This window comes from Etheostoma cragini, chromosome 1 (genome assembly GCF_013103735.1).
Source record: "Etheostoma cragini isolate CJK2018 chromosome 1, CSU_Ecrag_1.0, whole genome shotgun sequence".
In the NCBI taxonomy this organism is placed as follows: Eukaryota; Metazoa; Chordata; class Actinopteri; order Perciformes; family Percidae; genus Etheostoma; species Etheostoma cragini.
The window spans coordinates 17,725,050-17,740,386 of record NC_048407.1 but is presented as its reverse complement, the minus strand read 5'-3'; the positions used below and the strand labels follow the sequence as shown (position 1 = coordinate 17,740,386).

General features: G+C 39.8%; 1 protein-coding gene across 6 annotated transcripts in view; it reads right to left on the bottom strand.

Annotated features, from left to right (window-relative positions):
* The window catches only part of sox6 (SRY-box transcription factor 6), a 133,041-nt gene extending 121,010 nt beyond the window's left edge, over positions 1-12,031 (bottom strand). For 3 of the 6 annotated variants that reach the window (XM_034869117.1, XM_034869140.1, XM_034869151.1), the window contains exon 1: positions 11,666-12,031. The gene's annotated coding sequence lies outside the window, so the exon portion shown is untranslated. Of the gene's footprint in view, positions 1-9,228; positions 9,333-9,918; positions 9,994-11,261; positions 11,372-11,665 lie in introns of those variants that run through there. The other 3 variants (XM_034869109.1, XM_034869130.1, XM_034869124.1) reach the window with 3 other exon arrangements.
* Between the last annotated feature and the right edge of the window lie 3,306 nt (positions 12,032-15,337).

The following is a 15,337-nucleotide window of genomic DNA, read 5'->3' as shown; positions in this document are numbered from 1 at the left end:
CAGAAAATAGTAACGTTAGGTTAACTGTGCTGAAAACACAACAGGTGGGTGACATGAAAGATCCCTGTGTTTTCTTCAATTGCCCAACATATGCTTTTCATTATTCTACAAGAAAAGCTGACATTGCTCCAAGCAAAAGAAAGAAGGCCCTCCATGGCCACTACCACTCACCGCAAACTAGTTTTCAAGTACCAGTATATCTTCCATTACATATGAGTATACATTTTAAAGCTGAATATGCTTTGAACATTCCATTGGGACAAAATGAAAATGTAAATAGATTATATTGCGTGTCCAAACACGCAGTAAGTACTGCAAGGTAAGTATGATCTATGTAATAAAAGAAAAACACTTTTCAGGATTATTTTTCTCTGAATATAACAGACGTAAATTTCAATTGATTGAGCCCGGCAGCCTTTTAAATAAAACTAGATGACTGGTTCCTACAACTTTTAGAAATGTCAGATACAATGTACAATGAATAAGACATATGAATAAATGTGCTGAAATATGTGACTTTCCTCCAGCTAAAGAAAGTCACAGCTGTACTATTTCAATGTTTAAATGGAAAAATAATATTTTCAAAGAACTGTCGTGTGTGTGTGTGTGTGTGTGTGTGTGTGTGTGTGTGTGTGTGTGTGTGTATGTATGTATGTGTGTGTGCTTGTGTCAGTGCATGTGTGCATGTATGTGTTCATATTCGTGTGCATGTCTGTTCTTCCAAACGGCCCCCTAAACATGGTTTTGGGCAGACTGTGGCCTAACAGTAAAATGTTGAAATTGGAAAAAATATTACCCTTCTTTCTCTTGAATAGCCGAGAGATAAGCACCCTATAGCAATGAAGCCAGTGGAGTTTAAGCTTATTATGAATACCTCTCAGAGCGCAGAAGCATGTACTGTAGAAATCAAAGGGAGTAATAGGCAGGTAAGCCTGTGTCATTTTAAGGAGGAAGTCAGTTGTGAAATTGTAAAATCGGAAAGCCGTGCTGACAATCTCCTGCCCTCAGAACACTCCCATAAATGATTTCTGATGGCAGTTGCTATCACATATCTGAAAAAGTTAGAAGTTTGTGATGCGAAAAAAGAAAGAAAGTCCAATGACAATTGTTCCATTCATGAAGACTGCTAATAATAATAACAAGACAATTTATCTCTTTGACTAAACCCTCTGAAGTTCACAAGAATGTGTGATTCTGTGCCGGTGCCCTTAGCTTCCCAAAGTAGACCTGGCTTTGCAGAACATTCCTCATGGTTTCACGTTCAATTGGCTGTGAAAGTCTGATGTGTTACACTTACATGCCGGACAGGAACCACGGACATAAACAATTGAGGTGGCTATCTTCATTTGTTATTATTAATATTATTATTATCATCATGTTTAGGGTACAAGAGCTGTTCATCAAATGTTTGAATTACTAAATGAAGCAAGTGCACACATACTCACAAAAAACATCAGCTGTAGCAGCATATTCGTTTATGTATCTTCTGCCTAATAGCTTAAGTTGTAAAGCTCCTCTGCTGTAGATCTGCTGTAAAGATGATATCATAACACGACTGCTCCGAGGCAGCCCGGACTCTGTAGCAAAACACACACAGGCTCATGCATACTGTGCTATTTCTCCTCTGAATATTCATCCATGTTTCCACATCATCTGCAGGTCTCATAATCACAGTCACTTCCCCTTTAATCACAGGGCTCTAATTAGGTCCTAATAAACCATTTTGCCATCCTCTTGGAGCGGCTCTGTGTCACTCACACATCAAACTAAGAAATACTATATTAAGGGGCTGTCAACCTCAAAGCAAAGCTCCTCCAGCAGCAGTGATACAGATACTGCAGGCACACCCTCTTACACTAATTGAAATTATCGAAAGCTCCGCTTACATGAGACACTTGGCCATGTCTGCAACCATGGCCTGAAGTACAGCAGTCAAAAGCATGACGGTTGTGCCAGCACTGAGGCTCTACTGCGTTCTCTGATGTTGTGTAATTGTTTAAACCTGAGTGGATATGGCACAGGGCCTCATGCTGCCTGTTATGCCAAAAGAAAAAAAAATTGCTAGCACTTTTCTCTTCTGTTTCTTCTTCGTCTATTTTAATTCAGTCCAACATGGGCTTCAGGGAAAGCCTCAATGATTCCGTGTTCATCTTGGGGAACCAGTGTTGGGGACGATGATCACTGACCACAAGTTGATAATGATGACTGTTTAATTAGAAGCCTTTCTTTGGCCTGGCCACAACCCAAACTCCTCCACCCTGCAGATGGTAACCAATAAATTTAGCTTTGCTGAGGATGAGGAGGAACATTGTACTTCCCCAGTTTACCCTCAACCCCACCCCTAACCAAAGACATAAAGTCTTTCTCCTTGCTATCACAAAAAAAACTCAACCATAGCCCTGATGCACGTGCATGCAGTATGTACAAGCAAGCATCTGACTGGGATGGTGTCTTCTTCAGCTTATGTTCACATGCATATCATTTGCAATTAGTAATACATTTGAGGAAATGCAAGGCCGTCAGATTGAAGTTTTATTCATTATTTTTTTTTAATTCCATCTTCTTTTGGAAGTTTCCGGTTTTTATTAACATGCATTTTTATATTTACTGTTGGTGCAAACAGTTTATTGTCAATTGTCTTTTGTTTTTGCCACAATAGCCACTCCTTGCAACTAAAGCATAATAACCTTTTTTTTGTTTTGTTTTTGTTTAGGCAACTCAAAGCATTTGGTTAGAGTTAGGGAATCACTGTGGTCATGGTAAGAGCATTATGGTTAAGGTTGGAAAATTAAAACACTTCGTTGAGGTTGGCAGCATCATCAAGAGCATGGTAAACATTCAAAAAGTCAACTGTGATGGGATCCCGAACCGTGCCTGGCCTCCTCCCTGTGACTTTGCACTGCAGTATAAAAACGTAACTCTTCAAACAAGCCTCGACAGTGAACGTAAATCGCTATTGCAAATTAGCTGCATGTGAACATAATTGTAAGAGGAAAGGTTTTGAGGTAATTTGTATATACTTGTATGCAGTCTGCTGGGTCATTAGTTGTGGTCATATAATATTCCAGCAAAAGTAAAAGATCCATATTTTTCTAAATATAAACATTTTTGGTCATTAACACATGTTCCACGATGTCATTCCACTCTCTTACAGTACGCAAAATGTCTGTAGATTTGACAGACTGTCGTGTCCAGTGGAAAAAAGAACAAGTGTTACTGTTTCTCAGACAGGACAACCTTTCCCATCTTTCTCTGGTCCCCCTCAGTCTAGTCCTCACCCACCTCCTGTCAATTATCCTCCCTCGGACAAGCCTCCTCCCATACTGAACACTCATACTGACTGGCAGAAACCGCACTCTCTGTGTGTGTGTTTGTGTGTGTGTGTGTGTGTGTGTGTGTGTGTGTGTGTGTGTGTGTGTGTGTGTGTGTGTGTTGTGGGCGTGTGGCGTGTGCCAGAGTGCCTATCCCCTCAGATTGTCAAAGAGGCTCATGGGAAATTTACTGCATGGGCCAAACCACAGGCTTTCTCTATCATTTCAGCAGATTTCTCTTTTTATGTCCTATTCAAAAAAGTGATTATCATAGACGGTTCTTTCTTGGGCTTTATTCTTTGAGCTTCAAGTCATGCTTTCTGGGCTTTCTTCGCTGTAGCTGCACTTTGCTTATAAATGTCTTGTCGAGCCAACCAGAGGTTTCTTAAGTGCAGATTCAGACTCTGCAAATGTTTCCACTGTCTTTAACGGTTGTTTCTAAAGCATGTGTGTGTTAATTCACTGAGCCTTAAAGAGCGAGCAGATGTCTCTGTTAATTTAAATTTGGTTTAAGCTGAAAGTTCATATTTTCCAACATCAGAGCCTGTGTTATGGTTATGGTTACATTATGGTACAAGGAGGCAGAGTGATGGATAAAGTTAATCCAGTACTCACAATGCACCAGCACTGGTGAGGGTGGGAAAATGTACCATTTAGAAACAAATGAAGGGGAAAGTCAGCCACTGCTTTGATGCTCCTACTGCACATATTTCTATCGAGTAAGTACAATAAATATCAACCCCCTTGAAAATACAAGATTTTTCCCAACGATAAGTTGATTAGGTGCAAGTGAGGAGAGAACTAAAGGTGACTGAGTTTGATCCACTTACCCATCATTACACTAACATCTTTATTTTTTCAGAGACTTTAGTCTCAGAAAATCTGCTCTTAACCCATCTTTTCACCAACAGGGTCTAAACACCCCCTCCCTTTACTCAGACAGAAAGAGAGAGAGAGAGAGAGAGAGAGCTTGTGGTCAGGTCTGCTGAAGCCATTTTCTCATAATGCACATTAAGGGCAAAAGCACTGTAACACATCCAAGTTGCAGTAAAAAGAAATTATTCAGAAAGGAAACAAAAGACCTAGGCAAGAAGAGATGCTATGGTTAACTTCATCTAAACTTTAGCCACAAGAACCTTTCCATCTATTCCCCCACCCTCTCTTTGTCACTTTGATTTATTTTTGGCAGCAAACATCAGCATTTCTACAGAAAAAAACTATTGGAAATCGGATTTCTTGCCCAATACGTCCTTTCTTTTCCATAACTTCCTGTCTGTTTTAGATGTCACAATAGCTTCTCCATGATGCAAGCGGATGATCTGTATTTGTTCTATCCATGAGGGCACACACTGTCTGGATAGCGTAAAATTCAGCAGCATTAAAGACAGCATTTTGTTGGCCTGTCTTAAACAATGTAATGAAATCCACAAGTTAAATTTGAATTAAGGTTAATAATCAACATTTGGAATTTGTGTAAATATGCCAATTTTAGTGTCTTAGGCCATTCTTGCATTTGTACAATTACATGATGAAGGTTTTGTTTCCGCGGGTCAGAGTTGAGCCATGGCGCATTGCATTGAGGAGTAAACCTCTATGTATGGGCACCAGCTCTACCAACTGAGCTATCTGGGCACCCGTGGTGAAGGTTTTCTTGATGAAGTCAAATCTTTGGTACTGTATTTATACTCAATGGTCAATCAAACTGGAGAAGCCAATTATCTGTACCAGCCTTCTGTGACACGGATCAAAGACAGACATTATGGCAAAATAGCTAATCATGGCCATGTCCCTTCAGTGCATGCTAAAGACAACACCATACTGTGTAATGTTTTCAAATCACACATCTTTCAGGAGATTTCAACACCTGCACAAATACACACTATTTACGAACAAACACACACAAATATGCACGGAGAAACAAAGTTGCCAATCTGATCTGAAAACAGTACTGTGCCAACAAAACAGCTCCAATACTCTGCGATCCAGCCTTTAGGAGTAAAGAAGCCAGAATGGCTGGCTTAATCAAAACTATGGAGCGTACTTTACATCCCATGTCAGATCACGCTGGCAGATACCAAGCTGACTGTCAACCTCCACCAACTGGATAACGTCTAATTGTTCAGCTTTTACAGACAGAGGAGACCTGTGTAACATGGATACAAACACAGCTACTGCCTTCAACAGGGTTGTTCATGACAAATAGGAAATTCAAATACGGTATGTGGCCCAGGCCATAACTGGGCTACTTCTACCTATATGAGAAGATGAGGTTTTTAAGGCCTTCTTTTACATAAAACATGAAACATGAAAATTATTAGTGTCACAGCTGCCCGTTTTGGCTCAAAGGATATTTTCAGAGTCCTTTAACGCTTCCGCTATGGCAGTGGCTTGCCCATGGGAGGATCTGATCCAAGCACAATGGGGGGGATCACAAGGAAAAGGCTTGTTGTGACGCTTTTGTGTCAGAGCAGCGCAACAACCCACATTACACTAATCTCTTTTCCCTTGTTCACTCACAAGACACAATCTCAGGTCTTCAGAGCTTCTTCAATTCTAGTAGGACAGAAATCATTAGGGGCAAAAGATCACAGCTTCTTCTTTTTATTTTTTGTGAATAACCCGAGCATTCAGCAGCAAGGTCACTTATACAACATATGTAGACTGTATATCTATGAAATGTTTATAGATTAATAAATAAACATAATTTGTCTTAAATTGAAGGTTAGTGTTACTGCAGTCAGTGAAAGCTGCAGTGAATGAAAATTATAATTAATGCACAGCTCTCTCAAACTGTATCTAACAAAATGGTTGCCACAAAAAAAAAGCTTTGGATTCTGTTCTCAAACGTCCGCAAAAGGAACACGGATCAACATGAGTGTTGGTTTAAAATTCAGTTTTAAACCACTTTCACTTATTTCACACAACCTGAAAAATCTCAGCCTTGGTCCATATGCTGTGTGTGTGTGTGTGTGTGTGTGTGTGTGTGTGTGTGTGTGTGTGTGTGTGTGTGTGTGTGTGTGTGTGTGTGTGTGTGTGTGTGTGTGTGTGTGTGTGTGTGTGTGTGTGTGTGTGTGTGTGTGTGTGTGTGTGTGTGTGTGTGTGTGCGTGCAAGCGTTATTTCACACAACCTGAACATTTTCAGCTTGGGTCCATATGCTGTGTGTGTGTGTGTGTGTGCGTGCGAGCGTTATATCACACAACTTGACAACTTTCAGCTTTGGTCCATATGCTGTGTGTGTGTGTGTGTGTGTGTGTGTGTATGCGTGTGTGTGTGCGTGTGCGCGTGCGTGCGCAGGGACTATAAAATCCTCCACATTTTAATTACTGCTCGGCTGCACTATTTGCCTCTTTGATATGGAAATAAAGGCAACCATCTTCACACAGCCACTGTACAAATCTTCTGCTGATTCATAAAAAACAATGAGTCCGACTAATTCCTCCACCTGATTACAGTCCCAGACCTGTGTCAGAAACGCGCGGCCGCCAAAGCCCAACCAATTAATTCTACATATTAATGTGCGATTTCAAAAATCAACACAGGCTACTTACCATAGCCTAGACTGTTGCATTTTGAAGTCCAAGTTAATTATGCACAACTATGCTATGGACTAAAAGAAAATGTCCAATTATTTTGAGAAAAACAGTTTTTGTGGGAGAGTGAATGATACAGATCAAAATGGGCCACTTAGGTTACTTGTGCAATTATGCAGTTCCTGTGAAGATACATATATTTAGATTTTTTTTTCATGTGTAATCCTTTAATGTCAGCAATACTGTTCACTTACAGCAGCCAGGGATACACAGAGATCTAATAGAGCAGGAAAAACTGCCCCTGCCCTTATTGATGTTCAGTAGGCCTAAGTGCTAGCACACATACAGTAGGTTCTATTTGTTTCTGGATACAAAATACCATGTACTCAAGTTTAATCTTGGATGAAATTCAAAATGTAAATGTTTGAGATTCTTACAAAATTCTTGTTACAGCTGTGTATTATTGGTGTATTACACTGAATGTGTCTGGCTTCCTTCCTCCCAGCGCTTCATGTAAGACTATGTGAAGGAACTGTCTGCATTTGGTGATTCACTTGACCACTGATTTCATCAGTATTTCTCCTACAAGAAGTGACAAGGGTGCAAACTGAGAAAAAGCCACTATTCCTACTTCATCCAAACAGAACATTTGTATATTGTGCATGGCTTTCTTTAAGCTACAAAGTGTCAAAACCTGATCTACCGTACCACACACACTCTGTTGTAAGGATGAGACATGCATTCATTATACAAACTGTGCAACGCCTAATCACAGCGTCGCGCGAAGTGAAATTAAGCATCATGACGGGAGTGATATGTTACTAACGTGTCAGAAACTTCTCGTTGAAGGGGACGATTCGGACGAATTACAAAAAAACAACTGCCATGGTATGTTCCCATCAGTTTTGATCATTGTTAAATATTCTACAGCAAATTAGATAACACTTAGAAAGACAGATGTCACAACATGTGCTGCCATATTTATTATCTCCAGCGGTCCTCCACCCTTCTGCTGCCCCCCTCCTCTACCTTTACCAGGCCTGCTGTTGTTTACCTCTTCTCATCTTGTTTATCATCAGGTCACAGCCACTCCCTCCACTACCACAAAGAGAGGGAAACTAGTACCTGTGCACCCCTCAGCTAGCCCCTCCTTCTATAGCTTTGCTCTCCTTGTCTGCATCCCAGCAGCGTCCTCTCACTTGGAACAAAGTAGTGGTCTTTCTGCAGAATACAGTATGGAAGGATAACTCGATGAGTAAGGACACAGTTATGCGGTCTAAATGAAATCTGGTTGGGAGAGTGGATTTTGAGATTTTGACACACACACACACACACACACACACACACACACACACACACACACACACACACACACACACACACATGATGGAACGATGACAGTTTCACAAGAATTTTAAATATCTAGGTCCCTTCTCTTCAGAACTGTGAATGTAATAATCTACATACAGTATTACACATATTGTTAATATTGTTTGAGACATCGCTCTATCTGCAACTGACAACACATCAGTATTATTTATAATACCATTGCAAAATGATGTCTGTGAAATCATCTTATTATGAGTTAGAATTGGCTGTAATTCAAAGGAATCCTTTTTGGCAGCGTAAAACCGTTCGAAAGAAACTAACAGAAAGTAGCATTTCATTTCACATCTCTGTGTGACGTTACAAGAAATAATATTTGATTTTGGACAGTGAAATGAAGTAACATGTTTCAATTACTCATATAAATCTGCAAGCATACTGATAAAGGGGCTTTTTTCTAGTCAGTTGTGATACAATTCCCAGTGGAAAACATCTGTTGTTAACTCAAAATGATCAGCTTCACCTTCTGTTTAAATAGCATCAACCAAAAGCATATTAAACAAGCAATGTGCAAATTTACATGGTAAGCTATAGAAAACAATATTTTAAACAATATCACATAAAAAAACTTTTTTTTTTATCCCCCCCCCCCCCTTTTCTTCCTTTCCTTCCCTCACTACTTCTTTTCCTTCCTCTCCTGCCTTTTCTTTGATCCCACTAATTGATGGCACAAGAGCTTAGTTTAAACAGCCCCTACCTTTAGATGATAAGGACAGTTAAAAGAAGAACTTGAGGTCATTTTAGTTGGTGGCACTGAGTCTAAACTAATTTTAAGATGGGCTCATCCACAACATTTCCCTTCCTCTCATTAAAACAAATAATAAAAAAGGCTTCAATCACAATGTATGGTGATGGAAAAAAAGGGTTCTCAGCAACAAGGTTGCTCTTGCAACACGGGAGACATTGGACTTGGACAGAGTGCAGGGTGTGTTTAGACAAGTGAGCCAGGTGGCTTCTCCCATCATGCCAAAATGAAAGTCCCAAGAATCTTTAAACTTACTGGCACATCAACATCAGCGAGTCTATATCTTATGCTGAGTCCAGGTTGGAAATGCTGCCTTTCTTAGTCTTGCAAAAAGATCAAGATCCACATGCAGATCAGTCCTTAAAAATACAGAAATATGCAAGGCCAGTCAGCATGAAATATGATAAATATTAAATTATTGCCCTGCATTTCTGTTAAGCCTAGCATACCAACAAAGTGCCAGTCTTTAGTTGATGATTAATGTTTAAATCAGTTTCCATCACTGCGAAATAAAAGCACGTCTGTCTGATAAAACAGCAGGGATTATTTAAAGGGATAACATTGTCAAAATTATACTAACACTAAACGTTCTTCCCATTAATAAAATGCACATTTAAGTTGTGTGTAACAACTGCAAACAGGTGTAGAAAGGTAAAAGGTGATTTATTAAGAGGCCGGTATAGCTTCTGTGTGCAAAAGTGAGACATGTTAAATAAGAGCCAAGTGCGGTTGTGTGGCATCAAAGGACTCTAATGCCGCTTTTCACTCTTTCCCTTCTCGCTCTTTTAGTGAGCGACACGCTGAGCTGCACAAGCCGTCAGAGACAAACTCTTATAGAGACAGAGCCGAGTGTCCCTGTATAGCAATCAGGACAATGTGCTGAATGGGCAGTCTAATTATAAATGTGCCATTTAGACTTGCATTTGGTCTCCAGAATCGCCTTACCTTATGAGGAAACCTGCGTTCACAGCCACAGAAAGAGCAACTGTTCAGTACAAAATAGCGCAAAGATAAAAAAACTTTCCTGCGATCAGCCGAGAATGGGGTTTTCTTTGAGGACTATTAAAAAGAGATCGTTTTCTCGTTTACAGGTGTGTTATTTGTGTGGTCACAAAACGCACGTGCTCAGTGTTTAATAAGTAGAAAAATTGAATTTAAGAAAGTTCAGTGTATTGTTACAGCTGTTTCTAAAATGTTATCAAAACTCTTGCAGTCGCTCTAGAAGGCACGTTTTTTGTATTTTTATTTTTTTTGTACATAGTGTGTCTAATGTTGAACAACATCTTCTGAGGGGCCATCTCCGCGCTGACAATATCATGCTCAGCCACTGATATTTCACTTAATCTTAAATTTATGATACACCATAAAACAGTTTTAATTACGTTTTTACAAGTTGAATATTTTCTAATGGGCGATATATATTTTAAAAAAAAGTGATTTTTCCAACACTAAAAAAAGTGAACAAAGTTTATATTTTGCTTCTAAAAATATCTGAAGAATAATTATTCTAATAAAAGGCCATGATGATTGATTTTCGAAATTGTCTTAATGTTGAATATGTCCAAATGTAAGGAAACCATTAATCCTTATTAAGTACATTGCACTTTTAACAAGTGAACCTGTGTCTGTTCAAACCCGGAGCGCCGAGCTTCCGAGACTTTGGCTTGAATGGAAAACTGTCTGTTCATACATCTTCTCTAAATGGACAAGCCTTGCGATTGTTGAACTTAAATTATGGCTTATGCATTCTTGAGAGGTCAATTCCCCTGACCTCCCGAGAAAGTTAAGGACGAACAAATTCCCAGGCTACACGGGGGCCAGAAACGGTCTGTTTTCCTTTCTTTCTTTTTTTACATTTAAAAATCAGAGAAAAGTCTACGGGTGAGAGGTAGTTAGGGTTAAAGAGCCCCGGAATGTATAAAAAGGTATAAGGAGACACGAGCGAAAGCTTCAAATAAACTTGTCCACATCACATGAAGAGAGAGCAAACCTACCAGGACACACGCCATTGGCAATGAATAGTACCGCTTTGTGGACAGAAGTGAAACTGCCACCAGCAGAAGAAAGTTACGGGACATGTAAACACAACCACTAAAGCGCTGTCAACCTTTACATATTTAACAATTAAGTGAGAATCGCCGATTGTTAAGCTCGTTTTAGTGACCACGTTATCGGTGACAGCAGTCCGGGTCGCTGCTCACGCTGCAGTTGACACAGAGCAGCCTGTGTCCGCTCGCACGGCTTCACGCTGCTGAAATAAACAAAGACAAATAAATGGGATTTCAAACCTTCAGAGATGGTTCAGGTGGTCTCGGAGTTAAGTTCTGATAAAGTTAGATGTTGTTGTAGATGCGGATTCGCCGATTGTGCGGGGAACCCGAGCGCCTCCGAGCCAGCACCGCGCCACTCGTCTCGCGTGTACTCCGCTTGTTTTGGTGAAAGCGACGCATAAAATAATCGCAATTATGAAAGTTTGACAGTCATTCTCCCCGTTAGAAAATGAACAAATCAGTGTAAGCAAAACATATAAATAACTTTATAAAAAATGGTTTCAAAGCGAAATGAGCGCAATGTACCAAAACAGTTCACTGACAAGCGCGCTCGACTTGAAGAAATCAGCAATAAAACACAAGATGATTGTATCAGGATAACAGAAAACACGTTGAAAAGTACAGCAAAACGTCTTGTTTACCTTTATGATCTGGGCCGTGAAGAAGATAGTTATGCGTCCTTTCCCGTGCGTAAACTACTAGACTATAGGCTACACTTTGGAGAAAATGATCACTGAGCTATCTGTTGAGCGAAAACTTAAGTCTGCTCACACGGGGATCCCGTACACTTCTCTCCGTTAAGTTCAGCTGTCCAAAACTACAAGTACCTTTTGTTGGTCGCCTATCTGTTCTTTATCTCCCTCACTCTCACACTCAGACAAGAGAATACGATGAGCTGCTGTCAATCTTGGCAATCAATGCGCGCAGCCATGTCGCAAGTATTCAAAGCATTTCCCGTCGTGCAACATCAGAAAGTGAGTGGCCAGGGCATTGATCTGAGGAAGGCAAAGAGGCAGGACTCCCCCTCCTCCTCCTCCCACACACACAAGAGATGCGAAAGAGAGAGAGAGAGAGAGAGAGAGAGAGAGAGAGAGGGAGAGAGAGCGCAAGAGAGTGTGAGACCGACAGAGAGAGAGAGAGAGTCAGAGAGAGAGAGAGAGAGACAGAGAGAAAGAGAGAGATTTGTGGCGAAATAAAAGTGAGACAGTGAGGATGGTTGTAACTGCCCGCAGTTTAGTCAGTTTAATCAGCCTACTTGAATAAAAATCACTTATAGGCGCAGCGACTGATAACTTAAGAATGACTTTTTCCCTTCTGATGCTGCATTGTTTGTGACATAGTGACACTTTTTATTATATTTTATTAAGACACAACAAACGCACTGACCTCTTCTACTTTAATCAAAGTGTCTGTCGTTTCTTTAGACGAAAATAGATTCAACTGATAAGAGATAATGAGAGCAGGTGAGGAGTTCATGGTCTAGTCAAGACTTGTGTGATAAAACAGCATTTATTTTCCTAGATCAATCAGGACCTAAGGTATACTGACTCTTTCTTGTGAAGTTTTTTTTTTTTATGATCATATGAAACAAGGCATTTTGATTTACACACTACCCAGATGTCTCCAACTCTCTCTTCAGATATTTGCAAATTACAGTGACTGGAAGTCACGTTATGCAACTCAGCTTTTCTAGAATTTAAAATAATTGTTTGGATAGATTATCCTGTAAAAGGTACGTCCAACATATAGGCTACATTCCTCCCCTCATGCAGAGCTTTTAAGACTTATTTTCACGCCGAATATTTATCATTAGATAAATATATTATTATTCGAAGAAAATGTCAAAAATAAAAGACTTATCCTCATGCCATGGTCAGTTTTGAGAGTCATACAATTTAGATTATTAAAAAATAAAAAAGGACTAGTGTGTAATTGTGTAAAACAAATAAAGCCAATGGCATGAAATAACATTTTTCAACATGACATTTGACTTTGAACTTTCATGGACCGATACATTTTATTTCCTAAATTCTGTATCAAATTCAATATGGTTTTTAACACAGAAGATGTAACTAAAATAATATATATGTTGCATCGGTACGTTAATGCATATTCAGTTAATATTATGTTAGAGTGATTGCATTCATTTGAATATCCTGCATTATGATTTAAAACAGATCCGGAACCAGCCGTTTGACATCTGAAATTAAAACAAAGGTCCAGCGGCTGACCCGGGAAACCCACAGGTTGAGATCATGATCATTCACCAAAACAGAAGCTTTAAATGAGACACTCTGTATTAAATGAGCATATTGAAATTATCAGCTGAGCTTCGATGAGGCCCACAGATGTCGAACACACAAAAACAATTACAATAGGAGCGTGCACAAATCAGAGCAGAGTCAGAATAGAAAGACAAGAGCGAGACAACTTACGGAAAAGTTGTACATAAATCTGCAGCAGCCTTTTGTGACAAGCACCAATACACTTCAGTCTTCCGCACTCACCCACAATGACTCCGTTATTCAACATGCCAGAAGAATCACAACAGCAGAATATCATGGATCATATCATAGAAATGAGAAAGTTACTCACAAAGAGAGGAGACAGCAGGAGGAAATTCTGATTGTTAACTGCAGAGTCACATTAAGCTACATACAAGAGGGAGGAGAAGCAGAGAGAGAGAGAGAGAGAGAGAGAGAGAGAGAGAGAGAAAGAGAGAGAGGGGGGGGCACACAACTCATCCACAACATCGTATCAGCTCAGACTCTCGTGCGCCTCAATTTCCCTCTTTTTATGTCCAAGGTAAAGTGAAACACACCACGTCTCCATCAAGGACCATCACAATGTTCAGTACTCCTCAATTAAAATCTAAATGTCCCTGTTCAAATTTGCTTTAGGGTGAAAAGAGGAAAAAAGGAAAATAAATACTTAGCCTACTTTTCCGAAAGAAAGTTTTTTTTTCTATAGTTTTGCGGAAATTGTTTGCCTCCCGAGATTCAACATTTCAATTCAAACTAGGAATCTAAGACATGCCACCAATTTTACCGAGATTCAAACACAGTGAAACACCTTAGTGTGGTGAAATAATAAATAGTTACGCAACAATCTATCACTATATTTTTCAAATCCACGCATGATACTTCATATGTGATATCTGCTCTGTGTTCAGTCTCTTCAGTAGCGGACTTACCTGGACTGAAATGTGTGTTTCACGTGTCTCATACGCCACCTTTTGGTCACTGCGAGAAGCACCGACAGAAATCCTCCAACCCGCACAAATCAGATGACTGTATTAGAGACACAATCAGAGGATTTAGGCCTCAGCTTATTTTCAGTTTATTTTGAGGTTAACTGCATGCTGCCTGAAATGATGTTTACATATGGTGAACCCTGACACAAATACTGCACCCAGTAAACTAATTTCAGTTAAACACTTGCTGCAACTGGACTGCATTGTTCCTGCTTTGAAAATGACAATTTTATTTGCATCAGAAAATGACAGACATGACTCATTGTGCTTATTGTGGCATTTCCCGCCAGGCTTTAACAGAGTGACACATGGGTGCAGCTCAGCAGGTGCCAACGGGTGTCGGATAGTTCTCAAAACACAAATAGAGACTTCTATTTCTATAGAGGTGACTGTAATGGCTTCCTCTTTATAGCTCAAATGGTGGAGTTCATGAAGCCTGCATGAAGAGCAAAAGACAGTCCAACTTGTTTGGGGGGGGGGGGTAAGGCAGACACATTTGCATACCCTGTGAGTCTTTGATGCATCTTGAAATTCAAGTCTAGCCCATAAATATTTGAAAAGGAGAGTACATGAAAATCAACATTTTTGTTACATTAAATTAACATGTGTTCTTCTCCAGTCTCCTGCATGGTTAATTAGAGAACAGCATTCAGTCAGTGCGTGAGGATTGGGTGGGTGGGGTGGGTTGAGGTGGGGGGTGGGGGGTTGATTACAGTGCAGCCTGAGCAGGTTTCAAAGGTGTACAGCTGATTCATGCTAAGGAATTCAGTGATTTGTATTCCCAATGAGGTTAACATGAGAAAGAAGAAGACTGTAAAAGTTCACACACGATGGCAGCAGTCATAAGGCCCTTATTTACGTGTTTTATTGATGTCTTTGTTAGCAACTATTATTATAACTGGTGCACAAACACATAATATATGCTTTATGGTTTAACAAAGTTGTAGTCTTATATAATCAATAGTTTTTAAGACATTCATAAACAGTTGTAAAGCTGCTATACTTGTTAACAGTTAATACCTGCTTTATAACACACTGTAAAGCTAGTGTATAAATATGT